This window comes from Amblyomma maculatum, unplaced genomic scaffold, assembly GCF_055883805.1.
Source record: "Amblyomma maculatum isolate TAMU_Amacu unplaced genomic scaffold, ASM5588380v1 scaffold_36, whole genome shotgun sequence".
In the NCBI taxonomy this organism is placed as follows: Eukaryota; Metazoa; Arthropoda; class Arachnida; order Ixodida; family Ixodidae; genus Amblyomma; species Amblyomma maculatum.
The window spans coordinates 540,844-556,708 of record NW_028146761.1 but is presented as its reverse complement, the minus strand read 5'-3'; the positions used below and the strand labels follow the sequence as shown (position 1 = coordinate 556,708).

General features: G+C 42.0%; 1 long non-coding RNA gene across 1 annotated transcript; it reads left to right on the top strand.

Annotated features, from left to right (window-relative positions):
• Positions 1–611: 611 nt before the first annotated feature.
• LOC146170840 (uncharacterized) lies at positions 612–15,630 on the top strand. The gene is made up of 3 exons (XR_014703098.1): positions 612–748; positions 8,807–9,092; positions 15,371–15,630. It is a non-coding gene; the product is annotated as an uncharacterized LOC146170840 (long non-coding RNA).
• The last annotated feature ends 235 nt before the right edge of the window (positions 15,631–15,865 follow it).

Below are 15,865 nucleotides of genomic sequence, written 5' to 3'. Positions count from 1 at the left end.
TTTCGACTGGGCTGAGCCCTCCACTACGGCGTTTACCATAGCGTGGGCCAACTTGGTACGTTTAACACCACAAACTAAATCAGACCATAAAGCCTGCGAAGTAAATGCCCACCCCAACGAAGAGCGAAGCTTTGTGATACTTTTAGGCCGCGATCGCATAATATTATTTGGAATGATACAGCATTATGAATACAAGAGCCGGAATCTGACCTCTGTGTAGCAATGGCCGAAATAGGATGGGACGTCATAATCGACACAGCAGTAATAAATATTAAAACGTTACTGCCACAAAAGTTTCAGTCTCAGCACTGTAAAGAAATGAAATGCAAAATTTTACAAAATATCAAGTAAGCTCCTCCATTATAAACATCAGAAACATCATCATTATAGTGCTGCTTATTAATAAGGCGTTTATTAAACGGTTACACAGCTGATTTCTTGGAATACAGTGAAGATAAAATACCTTACGTGTATGTAAATATAACAATGGAACAGACTATAATTTTCTGAATTTTAGCTTACATCAAAGTTAGAAAACTAAACTTATAAAATATTTTACTTCGAATTTCTTTTCTCTTTTTTTAGCAATCAGAATAGATTGTCCTTGTCGGAATATATATAACCGTTGACGCGGCTATTCAGCAATTATGTTATACAAGTATCTGCAATAGGACAAGATGGGAGCACCTAAAATCACATGCGCTATGCTTTTGCTATCTGTCATTTGGGCTTCACTTCTGGCCGCAAAGTAAGGTTCACATTCCACGGTATTTTGTTGCACGACAGATATTTGTTTTCGCTTTCAATGACGTGCGTTCGTGGTACCGCTCGAGCCTAAGCACTGCTTTCATATTTGATACTGCAATTTCAAAGTTTTTGTTTTTAATCTACCAATAAGCGAAAGCGGCAGCATCGGCGTTGAGACGAAAAAACCTTTTTCCGCCGGCGCGGTGCCGTAGAACCTGCGTCACGATTGCGTAATGTAAAAATTGCAGATCACGGCTGATCTCTATCAAGAAGTTTACGTAAATCGTGAATTTCTCAAAAGTATAGTTGAAACAGGTATTCGGTTGCGAAATGAAGGTTAGCTCTTGTCTCAAAAGAATTCAGTTTAAAACGTTTTAAACGTATTAAAACGTGAAGAGTCCGCGCATATCAGTCGGCGTTTGAACAGGATTTCGTTTCAGCCAGGCGCGCGACCCATTATGCCATGTAGTCGGCTTATAGTGGTTTGGTGCAAAATCATTTATTCTGGTTGTCGTGCTTCTTGCACGGAGAATGTTTTGGTTTTGTTTGAATTCCACACCCCCACTTTTCACAGTGGCCTAGGCTATGAAGGGCTTCCTTACTGGCGGACGCCAGATATTTTTGTTACCTGCGGGTTTGAAACGTCCGCAATCATTGCATAGTAGGTTGGCGCCTTCAATGAAAAGTGGCTGTCACGAAAGTGGTTTTATATAGCGTCCATGTGTTCAGAATTTGAGCCGCCTAATCACTGAACAAGGCGGTCATGACATGGTGGGATTGAACTAGGGTCGGAACCCTTGAGTCCGACGCACTGCATTTATGCTGTGCATTTACAATCCTTTGGCTATATTATTTAATATTTGATGAATACGGGGTGTCTTTAACACAATGTGGTACATTATGACGGCATCTGTGCTGGCAATTGTGTCAGATGATGAAGACAATATATAATAGACTACAGAATCATTTAATGCGAAATTAGCAATTAACGGAAGGCTCAGGTGGGACGCCATAAAGCTGTCAACAAATGCTATTAAAGGCTGAGTTTTGCTGTTTACATTTTTTCAGTGCTATAAAAGGCTAAGTCACCAATTATTCTCAACTCATAAATACAACAAATGTCATAGCTAAAACGCTGAAGCATGAGTCACGCTTAAAAACGAGGATACCAAAAACAAAATTGCCATTGAAGGAAACCTCGGAACCCATATTCAGGAGTTGAAGCTCACAAATCAGGCAGCTGAGATTAGGAAGAGGTTAAGGGGATATGTTTGCTGTCACGCTTTCCCCATTCCATTGAACCTGTCCTTATTTGGCACGACAGGGCTTCATCATTCATATCAGGTTGACATGGGCTACTTCCTTGCAACGTGGGTTATTTATTCAATTTGTCCCTTGGACTGCAAGAAGATCAAATCAGTCGATATTGTCGATCATGAACACTGACTTCTCACTGGAGGGTCACATTCTGAAGCGAAAACTTCCTTGCAACGTGGGTTATTTATTCAATTTGTCCCTTGGACTGCCAGAAGATCAAATCAGTCGATATTGTCGACCATGAACACTGACTTCTCACTGGAGGGTCAAATTCTGAAGTGAAAGTTCAGCTACTTTGGTCATCTGATGAGAAGAGAGGAGTCGCCGGAGAAAGATTTGATGTTGGGAAAGGTTGAGGGTCGCCGGAGAAGGGGTAGGCAACGAACGCGATGGTTAGATGGCATCTTCGAGGCGCTGCAGATGAAGTTATGTGATTTTAGGGATATATTGAGAGACGGGAAAGCGTGGCGTGACATGGTCCATAGGGTCACGAAGAGTCGGACACGACTGAACGACTGAACTGAACTGAATGCTAAAGTCCCCGCAGTAGAGTAATCAATTTTAGAGCGCAGCCCTTTGTCCCAGTTCCTGGTTTCGCGTCGGCGTCGCCGTCTGCATCGGCCTTGTAACCAGCTCTGGTTCTTTTCAGCCCCCCTGCTCAGCCCCGTCTTCCTGCGTGGCGCAGACCGGGCGTTATCTGATTGCTGCGCGCGCTCCGCTCCCCTGTTCCCCGCTGCTTAGAGAACCCGCGAGGGTTCTCTCCGTTTGCCGAAACACCGGCTCGCTATCAGTGGATCACGGTGCATGCATCCCAAGAAGAAACGCAGAGTCCCGTTCTCTTAATTCGCTAGCGGCGTCAGCGGCATCAGTCAGTCACTGCTATCTGTTCGTCGCGCAACGTTCCTATGGGCCCACGCGTTGCCTTCTGCAACCAATCGATAGCTTAATTGCTCTCTTCATTTCACCGCCCACAAAGCTTCTTTCGTGACAGGCAAGAAATGTTAGTTGAGCGTTTCTTAAGAATACGTGTGAAAAATGAAAAACAAAAAGTTGCCAGTAATTGTACATACGTGTCTTGCTCGAAATCTTTGCCTCAATCTATCTAAAAGATGAAGCAGCTGAACAGCTGCGCTCAAATTTCGTAGTAGGAAGTAACATAATCGTCGGAAATTTTTTCACTACAGCATTTTCTCCGCCTATTATTGTAATTTTTATGCGACATGCCTCGAAGCCGCGAGCAATCGAAGCTAATAACTTCCAGTCAATATCTACATTTACTCAGTTGATTTAATTTTCAATCGCAGCAGCGTATATTGTTCAACATTTAAGCAGGCCTTTTGCGTACTAGAAAAGCGCTTGAATATTCAGTTGTGGAAATTTTGGCACGTGAAATATTTGTGAGCCGATATGACCATTTTCCCTAATGCTACAAATAGATGTACCACAGGGATACTCAATGCTTATTTGTAAGATTTTCTTTGACCGTTGCGAACATATAATACTCCATATACAGCCGAGTAGAATTATGAACTACGTACCTTATCGTCTAGCATTAAGGCCTTATATGCATCATTATCAGCACTCATGAATTGATTCTCAAGCAAACGCAAGAAACGAATCTGGACATTGGAATGCTGAAATGGGGATACTAAAAGCGAAATCAATTTCATATGGCGATCTTAATCTGGCTTCTGTCCCGATGTGGACGTCTTCGAAGACCTGCGTTACAGGAACCATAAGATCATGATGTCGCGTATTTGACCTGCTTTAAGAAGCAGCGATGAAAACAAAAACAAGGAAAAATAACACCAGACATTGATTTCGCGATACGAGTGAATATTGAGGAAGTAAGGACCACGCTGCAGAACATGTTTTATGGTATGGTCGATAAATAAAACCTTGTTTTCGACTCAATTACCGATATTATTAGAAATAATTTTGCTCAGTGAAAATATATCTAGCCGGCTGTATAATTAAAAAAGTAACACCAAACCCTGTGAGGATGTGCAAGTTCGCATTAAGAAACTGCAACCCAATTGGCAGAATGAAATTGGCAGCACTTTCAAAGCGAATTGAAAAGATTAAATTATAATATGTGAGGAAATATATATGTGGAGAGTGGAGTTTCCTGTAAGGAGCGGTGACAACCTAGAGAACGGTGTGGAAACCTCAGCATGGGCAAAAATTAGAATTATGCTCAAAGCAGAGAAAGCAGGTAAAACCATTTCAAATAAGTATACATATGCAAATATGTCATAAACTCAGCAATAATTTATATGGTTGCCGAAATACTCAAAGCATAAATGATAGCGAAAGTAGAGCAGAGCAGTCAGAGTTGCTCCAGTAATGCAGGATGAAGAAAACAAAGCTCCAAATGCAATGCAGAGTAGGAAAGCATCCGCCTAGAATCAAGTTACGGCAGGATGACGTCGAACGAAAAACACATGAAGGATATGGAAATGACGGAAGATTATTTTGATGGCTGTCACATGCAAAGTATTTTCGAGGTGACCACTATGAACATCGCGAAATTTTTAAGGATATATACATCCCAAGCACCACAAAAGTTTTTGAAAAGCAATCCAGCCGCACCATCGCAGCCGTGATGAATTTCTGTTCACTCCCCTCATCAAACTGAACCTCCCCTAGACGCCTCCTCAGAAGCTGCACAGAAAGCCGTCGTTGCATTAGCCATAAACCGCACGTAAGCCCAGAACAGTTTAACGCTTTCAAAAACTGTGATTTTAAATTTTGCACGATGTGGAGTCCCATTAACTGCTTTTAGCATACTGGGACCACCGGATGCACATCCGCCCCGCCTCACTTCGGAAATTCCACAAAGAGGCTGCGAACCTTTTGGCCCGAGGCTTTTTAAACCGGGTTCAGGAGGCCTCCAATCCAGGATTAATGAAAGAGCTCATGAACTCCTTCAGTGACGTAACACATACCTACAAAGACTTGGGCCAACTCTAGCCCCCAGTTCAGTTCAGTTCAGTCGTTCAGTCGTGTCCGACTCTTAGTGATCCTATGGACCATATCACGCCACGCTTTCCTGTCTCTCACTATCTTCCTAACATCACATACCTTCATCTGCAACGGCTTGAGGATGCCATCTAACCATTGCGTTCGCTGCCTACCCCTTCTGCGGTGAACCGCAATCTTTTTCAACATCAAATCTTTCTCCAGCGACTCTTCTCTTCTCATCAGATGACCAAAGTAACTGAGCTTTAACTTTAGAATTTGACCTTCCAATGAGCAGGCAGGGTCGACAATATCGACTGATTTGATCTTCTGGCAGTCCAAGGAACTCTCAAGAGTCTCCGCCAGCACCACAATTCAAACGGGTCAGTTCTTCAGCGGTCAGCCTTCTTCACAGTCCAACTCTCGCATCCATACATCACAACTGGAAAGACCATAACACGAGTTATACGGATCTTGGTTGGCAGACTAATGTCTCTGCTCTTTAACTGGGTGGTCAAGACTAGCTATGGCTCTCTTTCCCAGAAGCAGGCGTCTCTTAATTTCATGGCTACAGTCTCCTTCCGAGTTAATCTTGGAGCCCAAGAAAAGAAAATCTGTCTTAGCTTCTACTTCCTGTCCATTGATGCTCTAGGACTTGATAGGGCAAGACGCCATAATATTTGTCTTTTTAATATTCAGTTTAAGCCCAAACCTCTCACTCTCTTCTTGCACGCGCATCAGAAGTCTCTTGCGCCTTCCTGAAGATACACACGCAACAGTATGCCGCAGGCAGGCCCCACACTCTTCCCTCACCTGTTACATTATCCCACTACCACCCCTCCGTCTTAATTTCTTTCTGTACACTATGACCAGAACCCTTTGCCTTTTTCCTCCCCATCTCCCTCTGCCGAAGTGAAGGAACAACACAGGTAAGAGAACAAAGAATTTCAAGATATAGGGAAGCCCTAGAATTTAAAACATATATACAAATACGAACTTTTTTCGCGTGCCACTGACTTCCCGACAAGCTATGATGCTACAAGCCAAGGGCTACGAAAGTGAAATAATTAGATTTCAAGACAAATGCAGAAGGTCACGCGAGGCTGATCATTGAGTCCTACCATGAAATATTTCATACATGTAGATTTTTGTTTCATTTGCTCTTAGTGGGAAAGCATAATTGTGTTTTCAATGTTAGCTTCTAGCAATACTCATAACAGTTTTTTCACAATAATGAAAGCCGGATGGATATTCAGTTGTTCCAAGCCTTTCTTAGGCTAAAAGACAGCGCCTGGAAGCAACAAATCAAAATGCACCGAAATACACATAACACTTAGGAGGTCATTGATTATATTGATCAAGCAGAGAAACAGAGCTACGTGAGCTACTAAAAATATTGCAATACTAAAAGCACAGATCAATCAGGTTGGCTTTGCACATCGGGAATTGTACATGCACAGAAAAGGGTCCCTGAATATAGAAACAAAAATTAGTTTTTCGTAAACGAATACAATTTAGTAGCTCGTCTATACTTACGCACTCCGCTAAGCGGTCAAGTATAGAATGAAGTGGGGACGTCATGAGCGCATAATTTATAGCCACACCTTGTGGGGCGTCGCGGTCTCGAAAATGGTCGTTGGGTGTCAACAATGAGATAGAACTTGCAGAACTAAGAATTAATAGCATCAAAATGATTACAAACCAACCGTTAACACTAAGTACCTATCAAGTTCAACATCGAGAAAACTTTGAAATGATATACAGCAGCACTTCGGCATTAATCATCAGATACGTTGTTTTGATAGGAGTGCGGTATTCAGCTTTATCTGTTGCGCAAGGGAACAGCACAGTGCGCATAAATTTATATTCCATATAGCAGTCAACTGTCGACTAGAGTGTGTTATCATTTTCAATATTTAAAAGGCAAGTAGCACCTTAAAGTTCACGTGCACTAGTGATGATAGGGCGCGAAGGCTTTGAGAAACATGGCATATTATCACTTTCATAATAGGTCACTGCAAAGATTCAAGCTCTACTAGAGGTGAATATTGTAGCGGTGTATAAGAGCAAGATGAGCAACCAGAGAAACTACTATCCAGGGAAAAACGAAGAGTTGGTTTCCTCAAGAGAATACGGAAGCATAATAGTTCACCTACATATATTTATATTAGCGCATTTCAGAACAGGCCCATAGCAGTTGTAGTAGAAAGCTACAAATGTGAAGCTCAAATAATATTTTAAATTTTTCACGTCAGATTCAATATGTTTTCGTAGTATTAACAAAGACAAGCAGGTATGAAACTGTGGAAGCCTTACCGTAAAAAATAAATAGAAATTAAAAAAAGGAGTGCGAAACTATGTGGCACTCTGTTCGTTCACACAGAAAGCGCCGTGGTTATGCCCATATTAAAGTACCTAACGCCGATATTGCAGAACATTTTTAAACAACGATCAGAAAACATCCCGATATCCTTGCAAAAATAGCCCATTCAACATCAGATCGTGTATAACAGTGTCGATTGCCTTGCTGCAACACAGAAGGTTTTCAAAAGTATTTTATCTTTGCAGAAAGACAAATTAAAAAGATGAGAAAAATATTTCATAGAGACTCGAGTGTTGTTGTCTTACCGGAAACCATGCTGAAGCTCAACATGAAAAGCGTCGTAAGAAGTCTGAAACTTCGATTCGCATGTGTGGCGCGTGGCGTGCGCTCGAACGAAAAGAGGCATCCCGACAGGAAAATATAGTTCGCTAAAATGGCGTCCATCATACACTTGTAATTTATTGAGCGTTCTAAATTATACTTTTTAATAATTTTTAATTACAATACATCTATAAATAATAAACGTTCTAAACCCGTGTGTCTGCAAAATAAATGGGAGGAATATTTTTTTTGTCTATTGGCAGAAGTAGATTGACGTGTCCGTGCTAGTAATGCGTGCATTTGCATGCGGACAGGACACGGAAAGAAAATGAAATATGGATTGTTACATTTTTAGGAAACTTTTCAAGGAAGGTACTTTTTATCCAGACAGTACTCACCGTTATTGGTTTGTTTCCAAGCGTTTGGTTACCCTTAGTTTAATTAAAAATCATCGTGACTCAAAATCAATCCTCTACTATGCCGCCTGTGAAGGTATAGGAAAAGCTTTATGCGATAGGTGCTGCATGGGGAATTTATTGGGAAATTAGTGAAGAGGGGCTGTCGCAATGCTAGCCAATTTCGTTTATCAGTACACCTCATACACGTAGTTGTGATTTCCGCGTACTTTTTGTCTCACAAATAAACGATGTTTACGGGCGATTTAGCTATATCTTAACGCAATAAGCAATTGTATAGAGCCTATAATCTCAAAACGAAAACTATTTGGCGGCAAGATGTCGAAAATGAAAATTTGGTCGCTGATTTTCGTGTTAAATGAGCAGTTTTATACTTTTCATCACTGGTGGCGAGCTTCGTGCCCTGAACTCTAATTTGAATCTGGGGAGGTTTTTCAGTATTGTTTCGCTTGCCATCACTTGGTCGAGAGAGCACTCGCCCCTTTCTAATGTCAGGCGTTGTAGGTTTCCTGTCCAACGCTTACATTCATATGACAGAAATGTAGACCAAAATATTCAACGCGTTTCTTAGCAGCCGCAAGCCTGCACCTAAAGTTTGCTCTTAGATATTTGGAAATTTTCAATTACTAACTGAAAATTACAAATAATGAATATCCATGAGTTTTGTATTTATTTGGTTCACGTTTGTTCCTGAAATTGGGAATACGATTGTTTATTTCAGCTGTCAACACCCAAAGAAGAACCGACCGCCTCCGGAACAACCTCCGAAAGTTTCAGCAAGCCTGCCTAACCAACCTGGAAATGTCAACCCAGTGCACCCTAGACCACCTACAAACGCCAGGCCAATTAGCCCTACTACCCCTCTAGACAGGAACCCGGTCCAACCTAACCAACCTCTAAATGTCAACTCAGTCCGCTCTAGACAACCTCTAAATACCAACGCAATTAGCCCAGAACAACCTCCAATGGTCAACCCGATTGACCCTCCGACTCAATGCCCTACTTGGGTAGGTGTGCCTGTTCTTTTATTGCTTAAACGTTTTCTCCGAGTAAAAAAAAAACTGAATATTGGCCACTTCGATTCTCTAATAGGCATTTTATATTAAAGTAGCCCAGGCTTCTCAAAGTTCTGTCACAAGTCACGATCTGTTATTTCTATCGAAGAAACATCAGAAAACGTAGACCATCACGTAGTTATAGAAGAGAAAGGTTCGCGATTTGAAGGCAGTGTATTCTACAGGTTACATTCATAAGTCACGATCTGTTATTTCTATCGAAGAAACATCAGAAAACGTAGACCATCACGTAGTTATAGAAGAGAAAGGTTCGCGATTTGAAGGCAGTGTATTCTACAGGTTACATTCATCTTGAGGCGCGAGCTTTATGCACGTAGCAATGATTCAGCTTGAATGCTGCTCATGCAATATTATATCCGCTTCTCCAATTTACCGAAAACCTATTGCAGTGTAACTGGTTCCTTTCAATTATCACCCGGGGCTCCTATATGCTCCGTACTCTGTTCAGGACGATCCTGTGCCCGAACAGAGTTGGTGGTATATTTATGCAAAGAAGAATGCTGATATCTACTTCCTTTCCATTTCAGAAAACATCTTTGTGACTGGCGTGCATAGCTTTCACAAAAACATGTTACGTAAATACGCACCATATAGCAGTGTTTACTAAAAAAAAAAGATTTAGAGTTCACCATTTTTCGCCTCATTGATTTTACGAGACTAATTAAATTCCTTCATTACTACTGATAACGATTCTTTTTATGGTATGATTAGAGACGAACGATAGCTGCAGACCATTAAAGAACCCTGGAAAAAGGTTGAAAAGAAGCCTTAGTTAGCAAGCCCAGCCATTGTTTAAGCAAGCGAACTTGTCCCCTTATCGACACGATGGCTCGGCTTGCGGGGAGGCTGCCCCTCAAACCTTGTTCAGTGTTCTTTCAAATTATTTTTCTAGAAACTTCCGTCTTGATTGTCAGGTCAGAAACCAACGGCTTGTTTACTATCATTTTGTGGCAGACCATTTAAAATAATATTGTATAAATTAAACTAGATACTCTAGCGAACGTACACAAAGCAAATAGTAATACGGTTTCCAAATATTGCAAAAATAACTTTAGTCATGGTACTTCCAGGCCTACTTATGACTAGTACCATTAAATTTTTAAAGTTCGGTTTATTAAAATAAAACGACTTGCGAGCTCGGTGATTTTGGTTTAAAATCCTAGTGCGGGATTCAGAAGCTTCAAAAATTATAGTACTTTTCATTTTATTTTTATACATGGTTTAATATGTTTGCTCTCACGTTGTATTAAGATTCCTGAGATATAAATCCATGCTATAATATGCTTGAGCGCCTGTCGACGCAAGGATTCTTAATGACATTTCTTGTGAAATCATTGTTCAGATGTGTACCGAGAAAGAATTTGCTAACATTGGTGTATACCTTCAAGCGGCGGGATCGATTCTATTGTCCACCAACTCCCTGGCATTCCTTCTGATACAAATTGTTGGTATAAAATTGTGTTGGCACTAAATTATCGTCACTGCAGCGGCGGCGAAAGTAAATCATTTACGGCTCTTGCATCGGGGAGGTGAATAAGGGTAACCTATTTATGAATATAAGAACCTAACTTATCAATTAACCTGCTTATCAATTAAGCAGCAATATACTTAGGATGGCTCGCTTTTATTCTTCCGAATGATACCAGGGACTCTGCTATGGCAAAAAAAAAAAAAAGCAGTCGTGTAACTGTCGATAATAATTTTTCTTAAGTGTTAAAGGTAGCCCTGCACATCCAAGCAGCACCAGGTGTAAGATACCTGAGGTAAAGGTAAAAAAACGCTTAAATAGTATGATACATCTAGAAGATATGGACGACGGAAACGAATTCGAATGAAACATATAATGTGTTATGAAATGTTCTGTGGATAACTGTTTTGTATGTTTCTTGCGAAAAAATGCGAAGGCGCCTACACGAGCAGCTACTTCTAACGGACTCCTTGCAATTTGCGGTGAGAATCCGGGTGCGTCAGATAGAGTCTGGGCATACAGTCAGCCATATTACTTTGATTTGGTGGCGCTGGAAACCAACCTACAAGCCCGCCTTTGGCGCACCGAACAACCGAGACACCAGAAAGTTGAAAGTGGGCTTTCTAAAGATGGTACTAATACCTGTTGCATAGACGTAAAAAAAAAAAGCCTGTTAGCGGTTAATAATTTGCCGTGCGGCAAGGAATAGCAGCGAAGATCTATGCTGCATATCTTGCGTTCCACTGCTATTTAATTTCGAGTAGACCAGGACATGAAGATTCCAATTTTTCCCACAGAAGATACGTGTCTCAACACTACAGTGCCTTGTCTGGATAGTCATTAGCTATAGCTGGATTTCTAATGCGTAAACATCCGGTAAATAAGGACCTTATAAACGTAATGCGTGTTTCACATTGCTTGAATCTTTTGCGGTGTCCAACCATTTTCTCCGTCCCATGCACGGAACATTCGCCCAACGATGCAGCGCAAACGAACACGTCTACGCCGAGCATGCGCACGAAAGAGAAAATCAATATCCTACATTCTAAACTGACTGCGAATTCGTGAGAAGACAAAGCGTCGTGTTAAATAGGGTGTTGAAACTGAAAAGTGAACGCGAGAGTAAAAATGAGCCTTGCGGGGCGCAATTCGTGAACTCGGTCGATATTTTATTCTATTCTTCGGCACTATTGTCCAGATATTTTCATTAGGACAAAATACTAACGTGCCTTTCTAGCTACATCAATCTCGAAACAAAAGCACTCACATTCTTTGCTTTAGACAAAGCAAGTATTCTCGTGGGTAAAATGTTTGTGATTAACGCACAGAAATGATTACGCTTTCCACATCTGGCCAGCCTACTAGGCCGCGCTGGTAGAACAAGACCGGATAAAATCTTGGTGTGCTTATTCATATTTGTTTCAAGAAATATCTCGTCACCAGGCTTATCCCAAAATTCCTAGCTGAGTAATAGCATGCACGGTCTGGTATTATACCCGCTTGCACGGGGTGCTCACAACGGCATGGATGGACGGATCATATGATGTGGGGCACACAAGGCAAACCTTTAGCAAATCCTGTTGAAATTCTCAGTAGCTTTTCAGTCATTATAACCCCGCCGTTTAAAACCATGGAGCAGTAAGTCTGTGCTGTTCATATATATTCTTCACGAAAAGGGCAAGTGCAATATTTTCCTCCACGTAGCCGGTTCGCTCAGTTGACCCAGCTCTCGCTTCTCCTCTTCTCAACCTCGGACGTAGCCGAAAATGCTTTGTGACCTACCATTACCAGCTGCTGCGTACAAGGCAAATGCACTTCACGAGATAGCGCGCTTGATATCTATGCTTCGGTCATCATTCCTTAATTGCCTCTTTCTCCTCACAGCCATATGTTATAGCATTTCATTTCCTTCCTTGACAATTGAACTCTTTCGCTTTCTTCTCGAAAGTAGGGCAGTATTCTTAGTCAAATGTGCCTGCACCACTGAGAACATGAGTGCCAAAAGTTTGGGCATTTCGCTATTCATTTAAGGCCTTGATGCGGTACTGCAGGCTGCCAGTACGGAACTCCGCATTCAACTATGCCGTATGAATTTGGCTACGTGGCCTAGGTTTAGTATGAATGCAAGGGTCCCGGCAGGCGAGTTGTGATATCGCCCTCCCATATGAAAGGAAGGGAACGAGTTGGCAACTGCTGCGAACCGTAACAGCTGCCAGCTATATACCACCTGCTAGAGCCACCTGCTAGAGCCATAGCTGTGGCGCCTTTCATGTTCACCACAATATTTAGGAGAGGAGATAATGTATACAAGAAGATCGGATGAGCCCCGGCTCACGAGCTGCTGCTGCTACACAGTTTTGATGTGAAACTTGCTTGAATTGCTGTTTTGCTCTTACCAGCAACCCGATACGGGTCAACAATCCTCAATGAGGTTTTTATTGAAGCGAACGTGGTTATTATTTAAGCGAACAATAAATCTAGCACAAATATCTGACGCTAGCGCAAGAGATGCACGTATGGCCTTCGAGAGATGCGGCAAGCGCAGGATATGGAGGCATGCATTGCTGCCTTCAGACGCTGTTTGATTGCGGCGTGGCCGCGAGAGCAGTACGGCATTACAAACACTGCGTAATAAATTCCTATTGTAAATACAGCATCGTTCAGCCAATTACCATATGATGCATTTCGTCCACTATACTTAATTGGCAATTTTTTGCGGCAGCCGAGAACGGCGGCAAGCTGTGTAACAAAAGTGAGCGCGACTTGTGTTTTATGATCAGCAACTTAGATAAACGTGAAGACGGTAGAGCTGGCTGTTCAACAAGGCCATTAAGCAAATTAGATGCAAGAACAATGACATATAGGTACCGAACTTCAGTGGCGCTGATTTGATTGAAATCCCGAGTGGCTGCAATTACTGCCACAATGAGCTGGTCGTCATCGATACGAAAATTGTCACTGCACAGCACAGCTGATCTGAAAGGAATTAAAGTTTTTTTTTGCTTTAGATTTCACACACCTATTTTGCTCAATGTATATTCTCTCGGAAATAATGAAACACAGTGCCGCTTAGACCAGCGATTTGCGCACAACCCAAAGCCGTGCTGAGCCACTATCCTCGTCACGCCTCACCCAGAATGTTTATTATTTTATTGACATACTGAAAATACTTTTCCTACATCAAAGGACGTTTATTTTATAACGAATCAAGAGAGGAGCACTGCCCAGAAGGCGTTGAAATGCGGGGCGCGATATTCTGCGATAGCTGCGTGTGCGCTGGTCGACCTCGTGGAACATTTGAACACGCGGAATCCTTAGCAAAGAACTACGGAACTGGAGAAAACAAACGCCATCAGCAGCAACCTATACTAATTTCTTGATCCCCGAATAGCGGGATGTAGCTGAGCAAGAGTGCAAATCAGGTGGTCGGTCTTGCCGGCCAGCATTTCCACATTTATGTCACATCCGCCCACCCTCCAGTTTCGGCGTCTGCCCCGCTCCTCCCGACTGCGATTAGGGCGTACCTGCGCCGCGTTTTAACAAGCGATTTCGTATTTTTCATTGACCGAATTCACAGCACATTAACACACATGGATAATAAAGCACATTCGCTCTAACCACTGAAGTTTATGCACAGAAAGCCGTTTGTACTTTCCTTTAAGCTACTTCCCAAGTCAGTTGACTTTCGATCTTTACGCTGACTTCAAGCGTGAAATTTGGTGGGAAGATAGCTACGCAAAGTGATTGTGGCTTAAGTACCAACATGACCTCGAAGCTGTTTGAAGGTGATCAGAGCCACATGCTCATCTTGGCTTTACCTCGCATTGTGATGCTATCGCTTCAAAACCACGGTGGTCTGAATTCTCTCGTAGCCTGAGTCAATTTGGAAAGTTAAACCCCATAATCATGGACACAGTTATCATCCGCTTGCCGTGACTCACTCTACTACTACGTTGTAAATTTCTCGCACTGAAAAAACTAGATTTCTTTTACTGGTTAAGTTCCCTGCCTTTCCTCCTCATCCTCCTCCTCCCTATTACAGCTGGGGATGATTTGTGATCAGTCACTTAGCTCAATTTTTTTGCATTTCTAATAAATGCCTTCATTATCTAAGTCTAAGCCTTCTTGCTAATGTTAGGACTGGTAAACCTACAAGAATTTCATTTTAAGAGATAGCCTCTTTGCGCCCTTTAACTTCAGATTCCATTATGTTTTGAGTGTTCCGCTTAATGGTCCTCTAAAACTCGCAACGTGTCGAGTTTAGATTTCACCCTTTTTTTGACCCTTTCAACTTAACCGTCAGTTACTGCATAAATGTTATTGACACGACCATTCTCTGCGCCCCTACACCGCCGTGTCCACTGCTACTTCTTACCTCCATCAGTCAAAAACGCAAGCTTTACTCACATATGTGTGTATTCTCTGAATGGCAGTGACTACGCATTCTTGTTTTCAATATGGTGCCCTGTTTGTTAGGACATAATATTGTGCTTCGAAATAAATATACAGTAGATATTCAATACACTTTTGCTTATTGCACTGCTTCAATCCTTGTCTCTTATCCCTGACGCCCTTTCGTCACCATGGATGGGAATGCCGATAGCGACATGATGACTGCAACATTAGAAATAAATATTCGGTGTGCATATCAGACATACATTAAAGGTACAGAAATTAAACATACTTGGTCGCTTTCAGTTCTCTTTGGTCGTACTTTTACTCTGCTGCTTCTTCTTTCCAGTGTCCACAAGGAATAAGGCCAGGACAAGTGTGCGCTCCAGGTTGCAAGTGCGGAAGTGTTCCCTATTTACCTTATTTTCTATTTTTTTGCCACCCGGACAAAAAGCTTCAAAAACCCCAGGGCGTGATACATGAGCATGGAATGAGAAGAAAAAACAGAACGTAGCACCCGTATTTCTTATCACGTTTCTATTCTGGCTTGCAGAAGGTTCTAGGTCCTGTATGGATGCAGACCACATAACAGTACTGAAGGCAAATAAAGCTGACAAAACAAACAATTGAGCTATGTCCTGTATAAGAGTTGAATCAGATATAACATGTTGCTTGGGAGAGTGGCAGCACCTGACGAAAGCAAGACATTCGTATGCAGTTTACGATGCCGGGTCCTACGCAGCATCGTATATGCCGTAACACCTCTAACAACTGTCCCTCATTTTTTTTGCTTACATGAGCGCGACGAATATATTTTTCGCTGACACGCCTTTCACCCAGTTGA